This window comes from Canis lupus, chromosome 3 (genome assembly GCF_048164855.1).
Source record: "Canis lupus baileyi chromosome 3, mCanLup2.hap1, whole genome shotgun sequence".
NCBI classification, from domain to species: Eukaryota; Metazoa; Chordata; class Mammalia; order Carnivora; family Canidae; genus Canis; species Canis lupus.
In genome coordinates this window covers 88988331-89005832 of record NC_132840.1, presented here as the reverse complement: position 1 = coordinate 89005832, position 17502 = coordinate 88988331, and the positions used below count along the sequence as shown (strand labels likewise).

General features: G+C 42.4%; 1 long non-coding RNA gene across 1 annotated transcript in view; it reads left to right on the top strand.

Annotated features, from left to right (window-relative positions):
* Positions 1–12472, top strand: part of LOC140625734 (uncharacterized) — a 31500-nt gene extending 19028 nt beyond the window's left edge. The window contains exons 4-8 of the long non-coding RNA XR_012025066.1: positions 7459–7482; positions 8584–8647; positions 10073–10158; positions 10510–11586; positions 12156–12472. This is a non-coding gene — a long non-coding RNA (uncharacterized lncRNA). The remainder of the gene's footprint in view (positions 1–7458; positions 7483–8583; positions 8648–10072; positions 10159–10509; positions 11587–12155) is intronic.
* Positions 12473–17502: the final 5030 nt, after the last annotated feature.

Genomic DNA, 17502 nt, shown 5'->3' with positions numbered 1-17502 from the left:
CCCACACGACAACCAACGTCATTGAATGTGAGCAAGGAAGCCTTCAGATGGTTTCAGACCCCAGCTGTCAAAATGTCTCCAGCTTTCAAGTCTTCCAAGCTGAGGATGAAGGCATTGTGTAGACAGAAGCCAGTCTATTAGCATAATCCAAGAGCACAAGGAAATAGGTGCTGGTTCACATTGGCAAATTTGGGGCATCTGTTAGGCAACATGATAACTGGACAGTTGGAATCAAGGACAGGAAATTCCAAGTTCTGGGTCAAGGCTTAGCTACACTGCCCAGGGTTAGTTTTCAGAGGAAGCACACGAGGGCATGGCCCCTGTTCTTTCTTACTTAGTCGTGCGGGTGTAGTGGTGAGTACCCAGAGGCCAGATAGTTTTTCTCTCTGAATGTCTCACTTCTTCTTATTTTTAAAAAAAGTGTAATTAAATAAACAAACAAACAAATGAAATTCAACTGAGTGAATTTTAAAGATCTTCCTGGCTTATTCAATAATCAGTGAATCAGGTAGCAGCCAGTATAATAGACAGAAAGGATCCCTAGGGGCTGTGCAATAGGAAAGACTTGCAGGCAGAAGGGAGCCAGAACAAGGAAGTTATATTAAACAAACAAACAAAAAAGCAGATTGGTTATGTCAAGGCCACTTTTCTTTAAGGATGGAAGGGACTACTACATTACCTAACTAGTGCCCATTAGGCAATTCCTGATTGGTTGACTATTCTATTTCTGCGAGAGGTGAAACTGTAATTAAGTCAGTTTTGTGACATTAGGTTTTTAGCATGAGCAACTCCATTTAGCACCTGTTGTCCTGTTCTTAACGATTTCCCTCTTTCGATCAGACTCTGTGAATCAGTGTTGTATGTAAGTGATGAATCATTAAATTGTGCCTCTGAAACTAATTAACTGTGGTAACTAACTGGAATTTAAATAAAAACTTAAAACACTTGAGAAAAAAATCACAGATTATTGTGCAATAATCATTATGTATTTAACCAAAGTGATTATAGAAAACATTAAAGTCAAAATATAAAAGTATTACATAGTTGTAAAAAAAAAAACTTAGTATTTTTTAACACCAAGAAAACTGGGCAGCCCGGGGGGCTCAGTGGTTTAGCACTGCCGTCAGCCCGGGGTGTGATCCTGGAGACCCCAGATCGAGTCCTGCCTCAGGCTCCCTGGATGGAGCCTGCTTGAGTCTCTCTCTCTCTCTCCCTCTCTCTCTCCCTCTCCCCGTCTCATATGAATAAATAAATAAAATCTTAAAAAAACACTTATTTTTAAAACTCTTATAATAGCAACTCAATTGTAGCCAGATTGATTATATACAAGGTAAAATCCTCTGTTTCTCTCTCTTCTCAATCTTTTGTGCCATTTTGTCCTTTATCTCTTTCCCACTCTGACATAGCCAGTTTTACTTATGACAAATTTACTTTATTTCCTTTAACAGAAATGCATCTGTGTAACTCATATCTTTGCTTAACTAAAAACATCCTATTTTCATGTATACAGAGGTGTTTCCATTATTTGTAGTAGTTTTAATTATATTTATTAATTAAAATTCTTACCTCCTAGAAACCTCAATTTCTATTGAAAACTAAGAATCATGCAATTATGAACTTTGTTACATAAACATTCTTTAGATTGTCAAATTTATGAATACATTTTAGAATTTTGAAAACACACTGTCTCATAGTACAATTTTTCGTTGTGGCACAAAATGTTTACTACCAGACCCAAATATATTTTGTTCCTGTTGTATGAGGTTGAAGACAAGTAAACCTATGCTCAATAATTCATGTTTCACTAATTTATGTTATTTGGAAATGCTCTATATAGTCAGTGAGTTATCATTTAACTAACTTAGCAGAACTCTAAAGTCTCAAGTTACCAAAAAAGATTTAGAAAACTATTTAAGTAGACATACCATAAAACATAATCATGGCTAAAAAACTTTACTAAGAATTCTTATCCCACTTACACTATCTAGATCCCTTGTTTTTAACACATTTATACTACTCTTGAAAATTTCACAAGACAGTAAACCAAATTAGTCATCATGTCAAGTTATTTTTCTTGCTGACAAATTTTGTGGCAGAGGTAACATGAACTTACTTGACTAGCAAACACAAGTAGAATAAAAAAGATGTAGGTCTATATTTAATGCTGATTACTCCAAACATGCTTATTTTAACCAAAAAAAAAAAAAAAAAAGAAACTTAACTAGAATTTATTTACCAAAGATTACTTTAGATTATTGCATAAGTTTGAAAAACATTTGGGTTAGTTTCTATATTTTTTAGAGTTTTAGGTATACTTTATTTGATAAGCACTTATTTTTAAGCCAATTAAATAGAGCTCATTTACAAATTAATTTTGGTAATACCATCTGGAGATAGAAAAATATCACACATCTCCAACATTCATATATACACATAAGCAAAGAGACACAAATAGAGATCTTATAGATTTTATTTTAAAATCTTAGCCATAAGACAGGTATGATAACGCAAAACTCATTCAGTTAAAAAAAAAAAGTTGGATCCAAATTGTGTTTTTGGCATATGGAATATGTTAAGTTTACCTGCTCAGATGACTTCAACTTTTACTGAGATTTGTGGGGAAGGCTTTTAAATTTTTTCATAGGCCTAGTTTTCAAATAGCCTTCCTTCCTGCTTCATTCCCTCTGATAAGAATTATCAGATTCATGGATACTAGATAGGACAATCACATTTCAAAGACATGGGGAAAGAATACAAGTTCCCCCAAGAAGGACTTTTATTTCCTAAAGCCAGAAATCTTACAATCTCTATAATCTTTTTGAAATGAAAAGGGGAACTTTGAGGATTAGTAAAAAAAAGATAGATGGGCTCTGAGTTCCTTCCAGAGTTGTATTTTGCTCTTGTAAAGGCTCAGTTTGTAAGGCACAGGCCATTGTGTTTAATTCCTCAAAGAATTGGGTGGTGACCTAAGCAAAGGGGTTGGCTACCTATCCAACTATGTTATCTTTAATTTGCTTCATTATATCAGAAGGTCTTTAAGATGGAAATCAAAAGATTCCTATATTCTAGATTTAGACTTTGTCTTTGGAATGCTTTTCTTTCCTTTTTGGTACATTGTTTCATTTTAGCTTAGAAGAGAAGGCCTTAAAAAAAAAAAAAAAAAAAAAGAGAAAACCTAAAAACAAAAGTCTTATCAGGCTCTATCAGCCACCAATTTGGCCAACTTCTGACCCTAAAGCTACTTTAAAAAATCTTTTCAAATATCTTATCTTGTTAGGTTTCAGCCAGGACAAATGGTAAATGTTCCTGGTAGTACTGAACACCCCCATGGACCCAAAGCCTTCCCAAAGAGGGTGCAAAAGGTATTACTCTCCCAAGATCCAGAGCCAGTCTCCAAATAACTTAAATAAAGATTTAGACAATTCTCCTGAGAACTGAAAATGGTAGGGCCCGAGATATAAATGGGGTGCAATTACTTTTCTGCCTGGCCTATTTTGAGAAAGGCTGAGAGAGAAAGGCTCAATAACCAGTGGGTCTGGATTTGGAAAGGAAGGGGCAGGTGAAATTTTACCTCCTTCTCTCAAATGGGAATTGTAGGCAGAGATCCAGAAGAGGGACTGTGGTACGCATTCTTACTGTTCACCGGCTTCTGCCTGTGTCTCTAGGGTCCCATCTGCAGACTCAGAGTTGGGAGGTAAAGTTAAGAGTGTAGCTCCAATATCTAAGAATTTAGCAAGATTTTCCATTAAATTTAATGTTAGTTTCCCTTTGGTTGTTTAAGGGAATAACTGGTAGCAGTTTGTGGAGAACCTCCTGAAGTCGTGTCCGACCTTTAAGGGGCCCATTTGGGGGATTCCTTTGAAGGCAGATGAGGAGAGATCTGTGATGCCACTAACTTTTCGAGGCTTTGTGTGTGGTCTTCTAGTCTCCTCAGAGAGGAAGAGCGATTGAGATAGAGGAGTGACAGACTGTAAGTACTCAGGTAAAGGACAACGGGGGGGGGGGGGGGGGGAGGTAGGAGTCACATCAGTCCTGTCTTTTGCTTTGTAGCTTTCTTTTTCTTTTTCTTTTTTTTTTTTTTTAGCTTTTTGCAATAAATCTTTCAATAAAGGCACTTTGAAATCCTAAGCCTTATGCCTACCAACTAAAATAGGCATCCCATTTGGGATTGGGATACTTATTTTAGGTTTGATTTGGGAACTCTTTCTTTCAAGTGCACTTCTTAAATGAATTGATCTTAACAGGTTGGAACATTCCTTATAATGGCCATTCTAATTCTAGGTTGTCTGAGTAAGATTTTGCTATCTTGGTAGATATCTACAGTTTCTAGGACCAAAATTCTTTGATACAAAAATACGCTGTTGCATTGGAAGGTGGAATGTTGAATTTTTGGGGACTTGAGGATTATTTATTTGTTTATTTAGTAAGCCTTAGGTCTCTCAAAGACAAATTAATATCTAAGAGAGAATACCACTGAGTTGGGGACTATGTAGTGTTTTACCGTGTTCTTCATTGCACAGAAATTTCTTGAGGTTGATGTGTGACCTAGTGTTGATTTAATCCATTCCATAATCAACTTATTCTAACACAATAGTCAGAGCTAGGTGGTAAGTGCTCTAATGTCTTTTAAGTGTTCAACCTGTGCCCACAAATTTTGTGGCTTTAGATTCTGAGATTCTCATTAACAATGAATGTATCATTTCTTTATCTCATATGCACATTTTTTATTTAAATTAAATTAATTAACATATAGTATATTATTAGTTTCAGAGGTAGAGTTCAGCGATTCATCAGTTGTATACAACACCTAGTGTTCATTACATCACGTGCCCTCCTTAATGCCCATCACCCTGTTACCCCAACCTCCCACCTCCCTCCCCTCTAGCAACCCTCTGTTTTCTTAAATTCCACATACAAGTGAAATTGTGTGATAATTATCTTTCTCCAATTAACTTATTTTGCTTAACATAATACCCTCTAGTTCCATTCACATTGTTGCAAATGACAAGATTTCATTTTTTGATGGCTGAGTGATATTCCATTGTGTGTATAGACACACACACACACACACGCACACACACATCTTTGTCCATTCATCTGTTGATAGATATTTGGGCTCTTTCCATAAGTTGGCTATTGTGGACATTGCTGCTATAAACATTGGGGTGCAAGTATCCCTTCAGATCACTACATTTATATCTTTTGGGTATATACCTTGTAGTGCGATTGCTGGGTAATAGAGTAGCTCTATTTTTAACTTTTTGTGGAACATTCCATACTGTTTTTCCAGGCTTGCATTCCCACCAGCAGTGTAAGAGGGTCCCCGTTCTCTGCATCCTCACCAACATTTGTTGTTTCCTGACTTGTTCATTTTAGCCATTCTCACTAGTGTAAGGTGATATGTCATTGTGGATTTTTTTTTAAGATTTTATTTATTTATTCATGAGAGGGAGAGGCAAAGACATAGGCAAAGGGAGAAGCAGATTCCCTATGAGAAGCCAGATGCGAGACTCGATCCCAGGACCCTGGGATCAGGACTACAGCCAAAGGCAGACACTCAACCACTAAGCCACCCAGGCACCTCCTCATTGTGGTTTTGATCTGTATTTCCCTGATGAGTGATGTTGAGCATTTTTTCATGTGTCTATCGGCCATTTGTATGTCTTCTTTGGAGAAATGTCTGTTCACGTCTTCATGTACACATTAATAGAAACCAGCAATAATCAAGGAAACAAGTATGGATACCAGCAATAACCAAAGACATGGTACTGTGGGCTGGCCAAGAGAAGGCTTTAGCTGAGTACCACCAGCAGTTCCCAAAGTGGTGCTATGAACTATAATCCAACAGACTCCAACAAATAGGAACTGCAGATTAACAAACAGGAACTATCAACTAATCCAGCAGATCCCAACCAATAGGACTTGGGTTCTAGGTAGAATTATCTGCCAGCTGAAGCTGACCTGCTAAGCTCTGACTGGAAAGCCAATTAGATCAGGAGCTCAACACAAAGAGAGCAGAGCTCAAACCCAAGAGGAACTTACCCATTGCCCTCAGAAATGGTAAGAAAGGCAGAGAACTCAAAAGGTTCACGGGTACCCATGCTGTGGTTTCTTGTTCCCCTAAAGCTGTCAGAGTCTTCTTTAGATCCCACTTCCACTTTAGTTTAGCTTCCACTAAACTATTAAAAACACAAAACTCAAATGAGTAAAGTTTAAAGATCCTATTGGTTTTATTCAACAATTCATGAATTGGGTGGCATCCAATCCAGCACATAGAAAGGTGTTAGAAGGTGGGGAAGGAACTTAAGTATCTCCCAAACTGACAGCATTAGAGAATTAGAGATTAGAAAATGAAGCAGGTTGCTCCATATAATTCACATAGTTTATTCAGGATAAATTACTAATGGGAGGATACGTCGGAGGACAATCTACAGCTACATAGAGCTACATAGTCTCATGACTTAGTCCCATGACTATAGAGCAAGGAGAAGTGCAGATGGGCATTGCAGTGAAATCAAATGGTTCTCACATACCTCAAAGGGCTTGCATGCACCTCATGGTCAGCTAGCCTTTAATTAGATCTTTTGGAACTACCTGTACTTCAAGAAGGGAAAAGACTGTGTTATCTCTAACAGATTCAGGGGAGGCCAAAGCAAGCCCCTCCTGCCCCCACCTTGGAGGGTATTTCTTAGATATGTATATTAACCTCCACGGGGCCTGGAACACATAATCCCAAGAGAGATCATTGAGTAAACAGCAACAAGATGGAGGGCAAAAGACGCTGATCCCGGGACTCCAGGATCAGTATCATCAACACTCCTACAAAAAGAGCTGTAGGGAGCTATACAATATGAAAGACTTTTTTTTTTTTTTTTTTTTTTTTTTTAATAGGCAGAAAGGAGTGAGAACAAGGAACTTATTTGGATTGGTTATGGTGAGGTCACTTTCCTTTAGCCGGGTGGAGGAGGCCTATCAGGCCGATTACTTCACTTCTGCTGATTAGGCAATTCCTGACTGTGGTTTAAAATTTCCTTTCTGGGAGAGCTGAAACTAGAATTGAGTTGTCTCAGTTTTGGTGATGTGGGGCTCAGCATAAGTGATTCCATTCTGGGCCCATTGTCTTTTTTTTTTTTTTTTTTAGTAATAACCAAGTTTGACCTGTTTTGCACTGGACATTGCAAACCTGTCTTGTGACTCCATTTCCTCTGGCCATAGTGGAGATTCTCTGGGTCGTGGTGGTCGTGAGCTCTAAAGACCAACTGCGCGGGTATGGAACCCAGCAGCATTTGTTCTAAGATCTAGCTGCTTCTATGCTGTCTACTCATGAAGAATTCCCCATTGGGTACAACCTAGTTTACTGGACTTCTATTTTGAGGCTTGAAAACAAAGTCTCAATTAATAATAAAATATTACTTTCGTCTCCTTTGGTAGTTTAACCTATGCATTTATTTTCCTTAGGGATCTCATGTGGAGGAGAGAGAGGTGAGTTGAACAAGAAGAGCTTTGTGTACGACTGCATTTCCGAGCCAAATGCAATTATAATAGCATGTCATGAGAACTCTCTAAGAGCATCAGGAGAAGAGATGATTTTGAGAGAGAGATTCCCTACGTTTCTTGAATCATACACCAAAGTCCCATATGGGGACTTCCTACAAGCGAACCCAGTTCCATATTATAAAGCCCTGAACAATTTCCTTGCGAAGACAGCAGGTGAACTATGCTATCTGGTTGAAAGTTATTAGGTGGCTTGATAAATTAGCTGACCAGAGCTCCAAGGTGTCTCTTTCAGGTGTGTATCTCAGGTTTGTAAGAAAATTTAAATAAAATTCAGACAGTCTCCTTGCATCTTACATCACATTTATTTAATTTTTTAAAGATTTTATTTATTTATTCATGAGAGACCCAGAGAGAGAGAGAGAGAGAGAGAGAGGAAGAGACACAGGCAGAGGGAGAAGTAGGCTCCCTGCAGGGAGCCCGACGTGGGACTGGATCCCAGGGCCCCAAGGTCATGCCCTGGGCTGAAGGCGGCACTAACCGCTGAGCCACCCGGGCTGCCCCTTACATCACATTTAAAAGGGTGATCCTTCTCCTCTAAGAAAACTGTGCCCAGACATTGGCAAGGACATTGATGTCGTGAAGCCAAGAGGCAGTAATCAGGAAGACAGACCCAGAGACCAGGCAGCGTAGCCACAGCAGTGCGAGCCCTTCAGGAAGGATGTTCTCCGCCTCCACAGGGGCTGTCAGGACCCCAACCTGCCAGGGGCAGCATTTGGGGTCAGCTGCAAGAAATAAGCAGGATCTGCCTCAGAATTTCTCAAAGTATATCTCATAGAATAGGTTTCATTAAAACTTTCACACGAGTCAGCTAAGTTTTGGATCGAGGGAAATCCGGTTTCTTTACTGCAGGGATCTTCAGCATATGGATTTCACAAAATTATTTGACCACAGGACTTTTATTCCCCAGGAAACTTAAAAAATGCTAATAATTTCAAAGTGTTAAGAAGTATTTTCCCTGAATGGTAGGAGTATGGCTGATTTATATTTCTACTGTTTGCTTGTCTGTGTGTCATTTATCTTTTATAGTGTCTACATCCTGTTTTTATGGTGAAGGAACATATTTTAATACAGTGAAAACTCTCTGCCTCAGGTGAGGCTAAATCCTGAGAGCAGTGCACTGCGTCCAAGGATGGGAAGGAGTGCTTCCTGCGGAGGAGGAGGGGTGCTGAGGCTGGAGCTGGGCGTCCTGCTGATGCTCTGGGTGGAGACCCAGGGCTGGGGCCTGAGCACAGCTCACGGGGCCCTGCCTCGCTCTCGTCCTCGGCCTCCCCTCACCGTCCAGATTCCTCTGGGACAGGGGTGGCCAAGGGACAGCTATGACCTCTGCCCCCATGATCCCTCTTAGCCAAGAGGCTTTTCCTGAGCTCAGGAGCGGAACTCTCGGACCTATTCCTGCAGCCAGTGGTGGTGCGTTGGAAGTGTTGATCCGTTGCTGAAGGCAGCTAATCCCTAACTGAATTTATATAAACAAACAGGAATAGAAACTTTAATTTTTCTGAATGCTTACTAGCATTCATTTTTTCCTCTCTAATTTTGAAAAACATAATTAAAAGAAACAGAGGATCGTGTGGCAAAGACACTTTACAGGAACATTTATTATGCAAATAACCAAATTAATTACACGCATTTGCATCTTATTAAGTATTGAGGGAAAAAAGCAGCTTAAATAGAAAGGAATTTATTTCTACCAAAATGATATTAGCCTGAGAGGAAGGGTCAGAACACAATTAATTTGGATTGGGGTTTTAAATCCTGCTTAGGAATTCTATGGTTTTACAGAGAAAGAAGTTTTTCTTGCTTTGACAATGATTGTTTTAAATCATAAAAATCAAAGAAGTGTTTCAAAGAATCCCACAGTTCCTGCCTCCACCTTTGACACCTTAATGCGCTCATGCTGTTATGTCCAATGCCCTCTACGACTGGGAATTTGCGCAGCTTTGACCAGCGCACTCCTTCGTCGAGGCATTATTCAGACAGCATTGCTTGCTCAGGGGCAAGGCCTCGAGATGTCCTTCGGTTTGAGAGGCGGCCTTCCTGCAGTTACCCCACACTCACTGCCTCGGTGACGTCCACTGGCCGCCCTCAGAGCTCCTGCCTCGGTCTGACCCCAGTTGCAGGATTCGCTCTGGCAGCTGCTGGGCCCAGCCCAAGGTACAGGTGACACCCTCCCTCAAGAAGGCTCTGGGAGGCCCCTCCCCCCCCACATCCACATCTCCTCTCAGGTCACTTTTCACCCCCAAACACACCTTTCTTTCCTACTCACTACTCCCCTCAGCTTCCTGTTCCTTCCATTGGCAATTCTCACCTTTGTCTTTTCCTGAAAATGTTTCAATGGCTTTTAGCAAACAACAAGCAAACAAACAAACAAAAACCCTTGGTATTTTAAATTTGAATTCTGGCTCTAAGTTACTTGCAGCAGAAAGAAAAATATTTTTAATCTATTTTTCCAAATGGTGGGTTTTTTTTTTTTTTGGTTGTTTTTGTTCTGTGTTATGTTTTGTTTTCTTTATGGCAGCACCGTTCAGATTTGCTGGCTTTGGAGGAAAGAACCTGGGTTTCAATTGTAATCCTGCTTCGCTCCGCTCAGTGACCGTGGCCAAGGTACATGGGCTCCCGGAGTCCCAGAGTCTTCACTGGGGAAAAGAACAATGACCCCTTCAGGTCTGAATCAGCCCAACATGTTTCCATGAACAAATCTCAGCAAGCAAAGAGGGTCTTCTAGATTAAAAGTTCCCTTTACACAAAATAATACTTAGCTAAAACATGACAAATACTGAAAAGCAGAACGAGATATCAGAAAAGGGAATATATGAATAGAGCACAGCACATGGCAAATGTCTGTATGTTAGATAATAGTATTTTGTTTATTTTTTTAATGGCATTCTTTTGAAAGAGTAAGCTGAGAGGTTACAACAAAAACAAGTAGATAAGATTTTTTTCCTGCCTCTTCAGGGATCCAAGGGCTTGGTGTGAAAGCAGGCCTATCTGAGCAAAGGCTCCAGGAGTTTGGACGCGGCCAAAGCCCAGCCGTGCTGTGGGGTCAGTGGTCGGCTGAGGACAAGCATGCATCCGGGTGGCAAGGTTTTGCCAGAGTGAATGGGTGCAAAACAGTGCTCAGCCCAGCAAAAGAAGGCCCACGGCTGTGTTCGGTAGCACCGGACGGTGCACCGAGCTGTATCACCTTGGGACCTGACCTGTAAAAGCAGGGAAATGGGGTCAGAGAGCTGAGGAATCCCAGAGCCAAGCCCATAACAGGAGGAGGGCTTGAGAGGACCAGACGTCTGAGTTGTGAAGGATCGAGCCCGGCTGCTTTCGCCTCTCCCATCGGTGAACGCCAGGTGGGCGCCAGGTGAGCGCCAGGTGAGTGAAAGTCAGGTGCGGAGAGGGCCACTTGCCTGCAGCTGAGACATTGCAACTGACGGACACTCGACAGGGTCCTCCCCACAGTCTCTCTCCTTGGTTTCTTGTGATTCTTGCCAAGTTTATGGAAAAAGCTGAAAAATCAGCTGAAAGTGGTGGCTCCTTCCCAAAGTTGGTGTCACCTATCCTTTGGCTCTTTCCCTTTCTCTCTAGTTTCCTATTTTTTCTTCATTGCTCTGGTTCCTTCTTCCTTTCCAGCTTTCTCTCCACTGCAGCTGCCTTTTGTTTTCTTCTTGCTTTTACTTCCTCCACCTCCTCTGCTGCAGAGAAGGAACCTGTGCTGTTTGCAGCCCAGCCTCCAGCCACGCTTCCTCCTCTGACCACCCACTTGAGCCCATGATGGGAGTGAGTAACCCCACTATCTGTGGCCTCCCCCGAGGACCTGGCTGCTGCCCGAGCCCTGACTTCTCCCCCGAGTCAATAAATGCCCACTATTTCCTCGAAGCTCCTTGTACTCCAGCTTCTGTCACTAGGGAAAAGACTTCCCAGATCCCAGCACTGGCCACTGACTACATTTCCAAGATGTGACTTCGCCCTCATTCTCCTAAAGTCCACATCCCAGCCGGACGGAAGCGCGCCACACCAAGCTGGTTTTCTTCCCCCAACCAGGTCAGAGCCCTCCTAGTTACCCCTTGGCACCCTTTGTCCCTTAGTCGCTGCCTTTGTCCTCTTGCAAGACATCGGCATGCTCCCTGTTTCCTCTGCCCCCACCCCCCCCACCCTACCCCCGCGCTCTGCTGTGAGCCCCAGAGGCCAGGGCTGCTCCCCGCTCCCAGCAGCCTTCCTGCTACTGGCTTGGATGACTTCCTCTTCTCTCCTTTCCTGCAGCCTCCCTCGCCCTTGCTCTTCCCCACTCGCACTGATGCTTGATTAGGGAACAACCACCCTAAGGGTTTCACTCATTCACTCCCCTTCTGATGGATCCTTTTAAGACTCAGGGATCCTCAGAGCTCTAGGCAGCTTCATATGTAAATGAGGCCTCAAAGCCTTGTGCTCAGGGCTGAAATGTGTTTTATAAGATAAGAGTAATTTTTCACAAACCAGAATAAATCAGTGTAATGGACAATAGAAGTAGAAAGGTCACACTTTACACAAGGGAGTGTCCAGCCTCTCTGTGGCTGGGTGCTCGGAGGGGCCTGTACATCACGATGCTCATTGGAGATACTCTTAACTTTCAGGTGAAGACGTTCTTCTCTGAGAAGCCCTTTGTGACTATGGGATAGTGAAGCCCTCTGAGGACCCAGAAAGGGGCACACACTCCCGCCTTGTCACCCGGCCGCCACCTTCTCCATTCACCGAGGAGACAGCGATGAAGTCATTCACTTCAGTTTCTCTTGCTGTGAACAATCTGCATTGTGTGCATATAAAACACTTCCAAAACATGTGTTTGGGGTTAATCACACCAAGATTTCTATAAAAGGGTGTGTAATTGTGTCTAAAAGACTCGGATAATTTAGAAAAAAAAAAATCATTTTCTTCCAAAAGCTTCACTAAGTAAAACCATTTGTTTTCCTACTATAGCATCTGAAATTCTTGCTCTCTACTCATTTAAGGCAAATATTTATTTTTGAGGTGAAGCAAAAAAAAATTGCTAAAACAATTATGAAATAATTGTCAATAAACACAAGATTTCCATGGCATGTTAAGAGGAAGACTGAGCAATTGTCCAGGAAATAACCAAAAATATCCAGATGACCAAAGCACTAGGTTTTTAAAATTTTATTTTATTCTTTAAATTAACATGTTATTTAATTTTTAAAAATTAATTAATTTAGTAATCAAGGGCCGAGCGGCAGAGGGAGAGAGAGAATCCTCAAGCAGACTCCAGACTGAGCCCTGAGCCTGATGTGGGGCTCAATCTCATGACCCTGAAATCATGACCTGAGCTGAAATGAAGAGTCAGACACTTAATCAAATGACCTACCCAGGTGTCTGAAAGCAGTAGGGTTTTTATTTTATTTTTTAAAGATTTTATTTATTTATTCATGAGAGACACAGAGAGAGGCAGAGACACTGGCAGAGGGAGCAGCAGGTTCCATGCGGGGAGCCCTATATGGAACTCGATCCAGGACCCCCCGGGTCACGCCCTGAGCCGGAGGCAGATGCTCAACTGCTGAACCACCCAGGCATCCCATAAAGCAGTAGTGTTTTTAGAGTTAATCCCAGCATAATTGCCTCAATCTCATTTATTGTTTTTAGTGTAGACTAATCATTTTCCTGCCTGCTAAGTGAGGCCACACCAAGCCCAGGAAGCTACAGACTCTGCCCTTCAGAGCTGATATATTTGTGGAAAGAAAGGAATGGATAATGCAATGTCTGTGAGTAAATGATGCTAGCGAGAGCTTCCTCCTAGATGCCCTCCTTGCAGCCATGCACACTCCTGGCTGGTGGGGGCTTCCTCCATGTCCTGGAACTGACTGTTTTCCACTGTAGAACTGAAGCAGAGGACACGACAAAAGGCCCTCTGGGACTGAGTTACCTAAGTCTTTGTCCTCCTCCCTAAGATCTTCTGGGCCAGTGCTTTCTGTCCAGTGACCTTGCAGCACACTGACCCCAGCACGTGTCTGCTGCTTGGTTCAGTGGACAGTTCCTATAAGTCTCTCACGTCTTTCCTACCACCACCTTGCCTCCATCTCTTCTCTCCTCTCCTCCCCTCCCCTCCCCTCTGCTCCCCGCCCTTCCTCTCTACTGCCCTTCCTTCCCCTCTTCTTCCCTTCCCTCCCTTCTCCTTCCTTTCTCTTCCCTTCTCCTCTCCTCTCCTCTTCTTTCTCTTTTCTTCTCCTTTCCTTTCCCTTGGTGTCCCTAATCTTTCCTCATCCCTCCTCTCTCCCCCTGCCCAATGTTTCTATCCAGTTTTTCTACTGGACAATAGTCCCAATTTCCTGTGCTAATCCTTCCAAAAATACAAACCCAAACTCATAATTATTTCCTTGCTCCTTTTGATCACAAACCTTAGCTTGGAAGAACTCATGGCTCTTCAACTCTGGTGCTGACCCTTCTGGTTTTTCATTCTTCTGTCTCAACTGCGGGGACCCTGAACCTCTCCATTCTCAGAGGTTGGAGGAGCAGGAGGAAAAAGAATGGGGCCAGTATAAAGAAACCAAATAAAGACACTGGCATACACGAGAGTCTTTAAATAAACAACAACAACAACAAAAAAAGCCAAAACTCTCTGGGAGATTATAACAAGGGCATCAAGATGATAAGAACGGTCAAGCTTGTGTGTACAAGAAGCACAACCTGACTGATACTCACTGTATGTGTTTGGGGAACATAATCATTCTGAACAAGAAATTCTGACCTACTCATCAATTCCCACTTTGGAAAAGATTAATTTGCTGATTTACAGATTTAAACCAGCTCCTTATTGGAGGCAGCCTTTTCTTTGTTAATTGAACCCAGGTTCCATATGGATCCTAGATATGTTCCTAATTACACAGTCTCCTGGATGGAGAAAGAATAGTTTCAGAAAGTTCATCTTTTTTTTTTAATTTTTATTTATTTATGATAGTCACACAGAGAGAGAGAGAGAGAGGCAGAGACACAGGCAGAGGGAGAAGCAGGCTCCATGCACCAGGAGCCCGATGTGGGATTCAATTCCGGGTCTCCAGGATCGCGCCCTGGGCCAAAGGCAGGTGCCAAACCGCTGCGCCACCCAGGGATCCCCAAAAGTTCATCTTTAAATAGGCTCAGGACAGAGGTCCAAGCTGGATACCCATTTAGGAGTTATCTGCAACAAAGCTCAAAATTACCAGAATTCCCCAAATATTTTATTTTATTTTTTTAAAGATTTTATTTATTTATTTATGAGAGACACAGAGAGAAGCAGAGACATAGAGGGAGAAGCAGGCCCCGTGCTGGAAGCCCAATATGGGACTTGATCCCGGGACTCTGGGATCATCCTCTGAGCCAAAGGCAGACACTCAACTGCTGAGCCACCTGGGTGTCCCAATATTTTATTTTTTAAGTATTATTTTAATTAATTAATTAATTAATTGATTACTTGATTGGGCTCTGATCTTTCCAAAGTGAATGGCCATGGTTCCAGCAGGCAGATGTGAGGCTGGCATTCAGAACTTCTCCATGCCTGAAGCCCCTAAGACCCATTCCCCAACCCCTGCATGGTTTTTATGCAAAGGAGTTTTCTCAAAAGATGTGCAGACTAAGGGCAAGGGAAGTACCTACAGTCCAGGTGTCTTCAGGATAAAGGTTAGGATGAGCACAGGCGAAATAATGTTCTCCAGTGCACTTGGTGTTAGATGGATTTGGCCTAAGAAAGGTCAGTGTGGCCAAGTGGCAGTGGGAAGAATCAGAGTAAGGGAAGCCATGAGCAACATTACAGAGCCCTGGCTGAGCCATTCTCTTATCCAGTGACTGAGAAGCCCCATGCTTGCAGCTTAGCAACCTGATTGTTTGGCAGAGAGAAGAGGTGGCAGAGTCCAGTGAAGAGCTTTTTTAAAGGCTGTAGCAGGTCAGACGGAGCACCTCTCCATGCCAGAAGTGTGGGTTTACCTCAATATCCTTGACTCCACCCTCCAGGACAGCTGCCGAGGGGACCCCACACATTCTTATCCCATAGCTAGTGAGGCGTCAAGTAGGGGGTATGAGACTATGTGTTTTCCTTTTTGCTTTAACGCTTCTGTCTGTTTGGATACCTCAGAGAGTACTCTTATTTTCCCAAATGAAGGACTGTTTAGAATTCTAGGGTTCCCTCTCCCCTCCTGCCCATTTGCCAAATCCCTTGCTCAAATGAGACTCCAGGATCTCTGGCTTATGATCATCTGTCAGCTGGGTTTCAGGGTTTAGTCTCTTCTCCCACATGGGCAGCACCTCCTCATTTGTGTTTCTATCCCTTCCGTCAGTGTTAGTCAACGTGGCTTCCCTGGTTAGGGGGATGCTAGGATGTTCAAGAGGATGGATATGGAACCCCTGGGGAGAAGGAAGAGGCTGACAGGAGTAATCAACAAAGTGTCCTTACTGGGCTATTGAGGTCTCTCCAGCTTCCCTCCCTGCTCTGTAGGAAGAGGTCGCTGATATTATGGGAGAAGTAGGGCACAGGCAGGAGACTGGAGAGGGAAAAAGAAACAAACACTCTTGGAAGGATTTTTCAAAAACTTCTTAATAACTGATTGACTCTATAAAAAAATACTCATATTTTAACTAGCTGGAAACAGTCCTAGTGGGAAGACATATTTTCTTAAGCATTTAAAAAAAATTCATTTATTTATTCATGAGAGACACAGAGAGAGAGAGGCAGAGACACAGGCAGAGGGAGAAGCAGGTTCCATGCAGGGAGCCCGACGTGGGACTCGATCCCGGGTCTCCAGGACCATGACCTGGGCTGAAGGCAGCGCTAGACCACTGAACTCCCCCCGGGCTGCCCAAGAAGACATATGTTGAGGTCTCTCTGCAGCCTCTAGACAGCACAACATAGGGTTAATGGCTTTCCCAGTCACAGTCCTATATCTCCATTCACTGGATGCTGCCGCTCTAAATGTAGACCCTAGTTTTCTTCTCTTTTAAATGGGGATGATAACAATACTGCTTACAGCCAAGGGCCATTGGAGTAAGAAACAAGATTATGTATGGAAATATCCTAAGTTCCATTAGTTACTTTTAAACAAAAGAATTTGTTAAGTTTTATTATTTTCCTTTTAGTTAGTTCCCAAATAATTAACTGAGCATCTAGAATAATGATTGGAAAGTAGTAGTCACACATTACGTATTGGTAGGATAGACCTCTGAATGAATGAATACCAAAGTACTGCGAAAATGTTTAGATCAAAGAGAGACCTGCTGAGAAGTCTATCCCTATCCTCTGCCCTGGGAAGCAGCCAACAAGAGGGATTTCTGATCCATTAGACGCCGAGTGGAGCTTGTTAAGGTCGGTCTGCATATATCCTTGGAGATTGTGTGCTTTGTGGGGAGCACCGAGGGAACGAAGGCATCAGAATGGGAAAGAAGGTCATAGGTGTTTTCCAACCTCAGAGAGCGGGAATGGGAGAGGAGAATGAGAATGGGCTGGCAAGCGGGGACAGAAAGAGCCTCCTAAGGACACCCTGCAACACCCAATAGTATATCTGGCTAGAGATATGGAATCAAAGTATTCAATTTTAAAGTCACTTTAATAGTTCGTCATATTGTGGGAAAAGTCAGAGCAGAAAGCTGCTTCCTCGAACAAATAGCACCTAAACCAAAGACATCCTGGACATAAAGTGCTGCGCATTATTGATAGCAATTCGTTTTTCCAAAGCCATGAAACAACTGGAGTCAAATAAACAGTGATTCCAGGATTCACAGGGCTTCCCACTGGGGGCTGGATAATAAGTGTAGCGTATTGGATCATTACATCTGTGGATTTGTTCCTTGTAAGATATTAATAGGTGATAAAATAGTAAGACAATGCAAATTGAACTTGATCATTTGGCTTGTCAGAAGATTTCTCTCCAGTATTCAAAACGTAGATGATCCACACTAAAGCCATGACTAATTTTTAAATTAAATTTTACTAACAAGATAACAAAA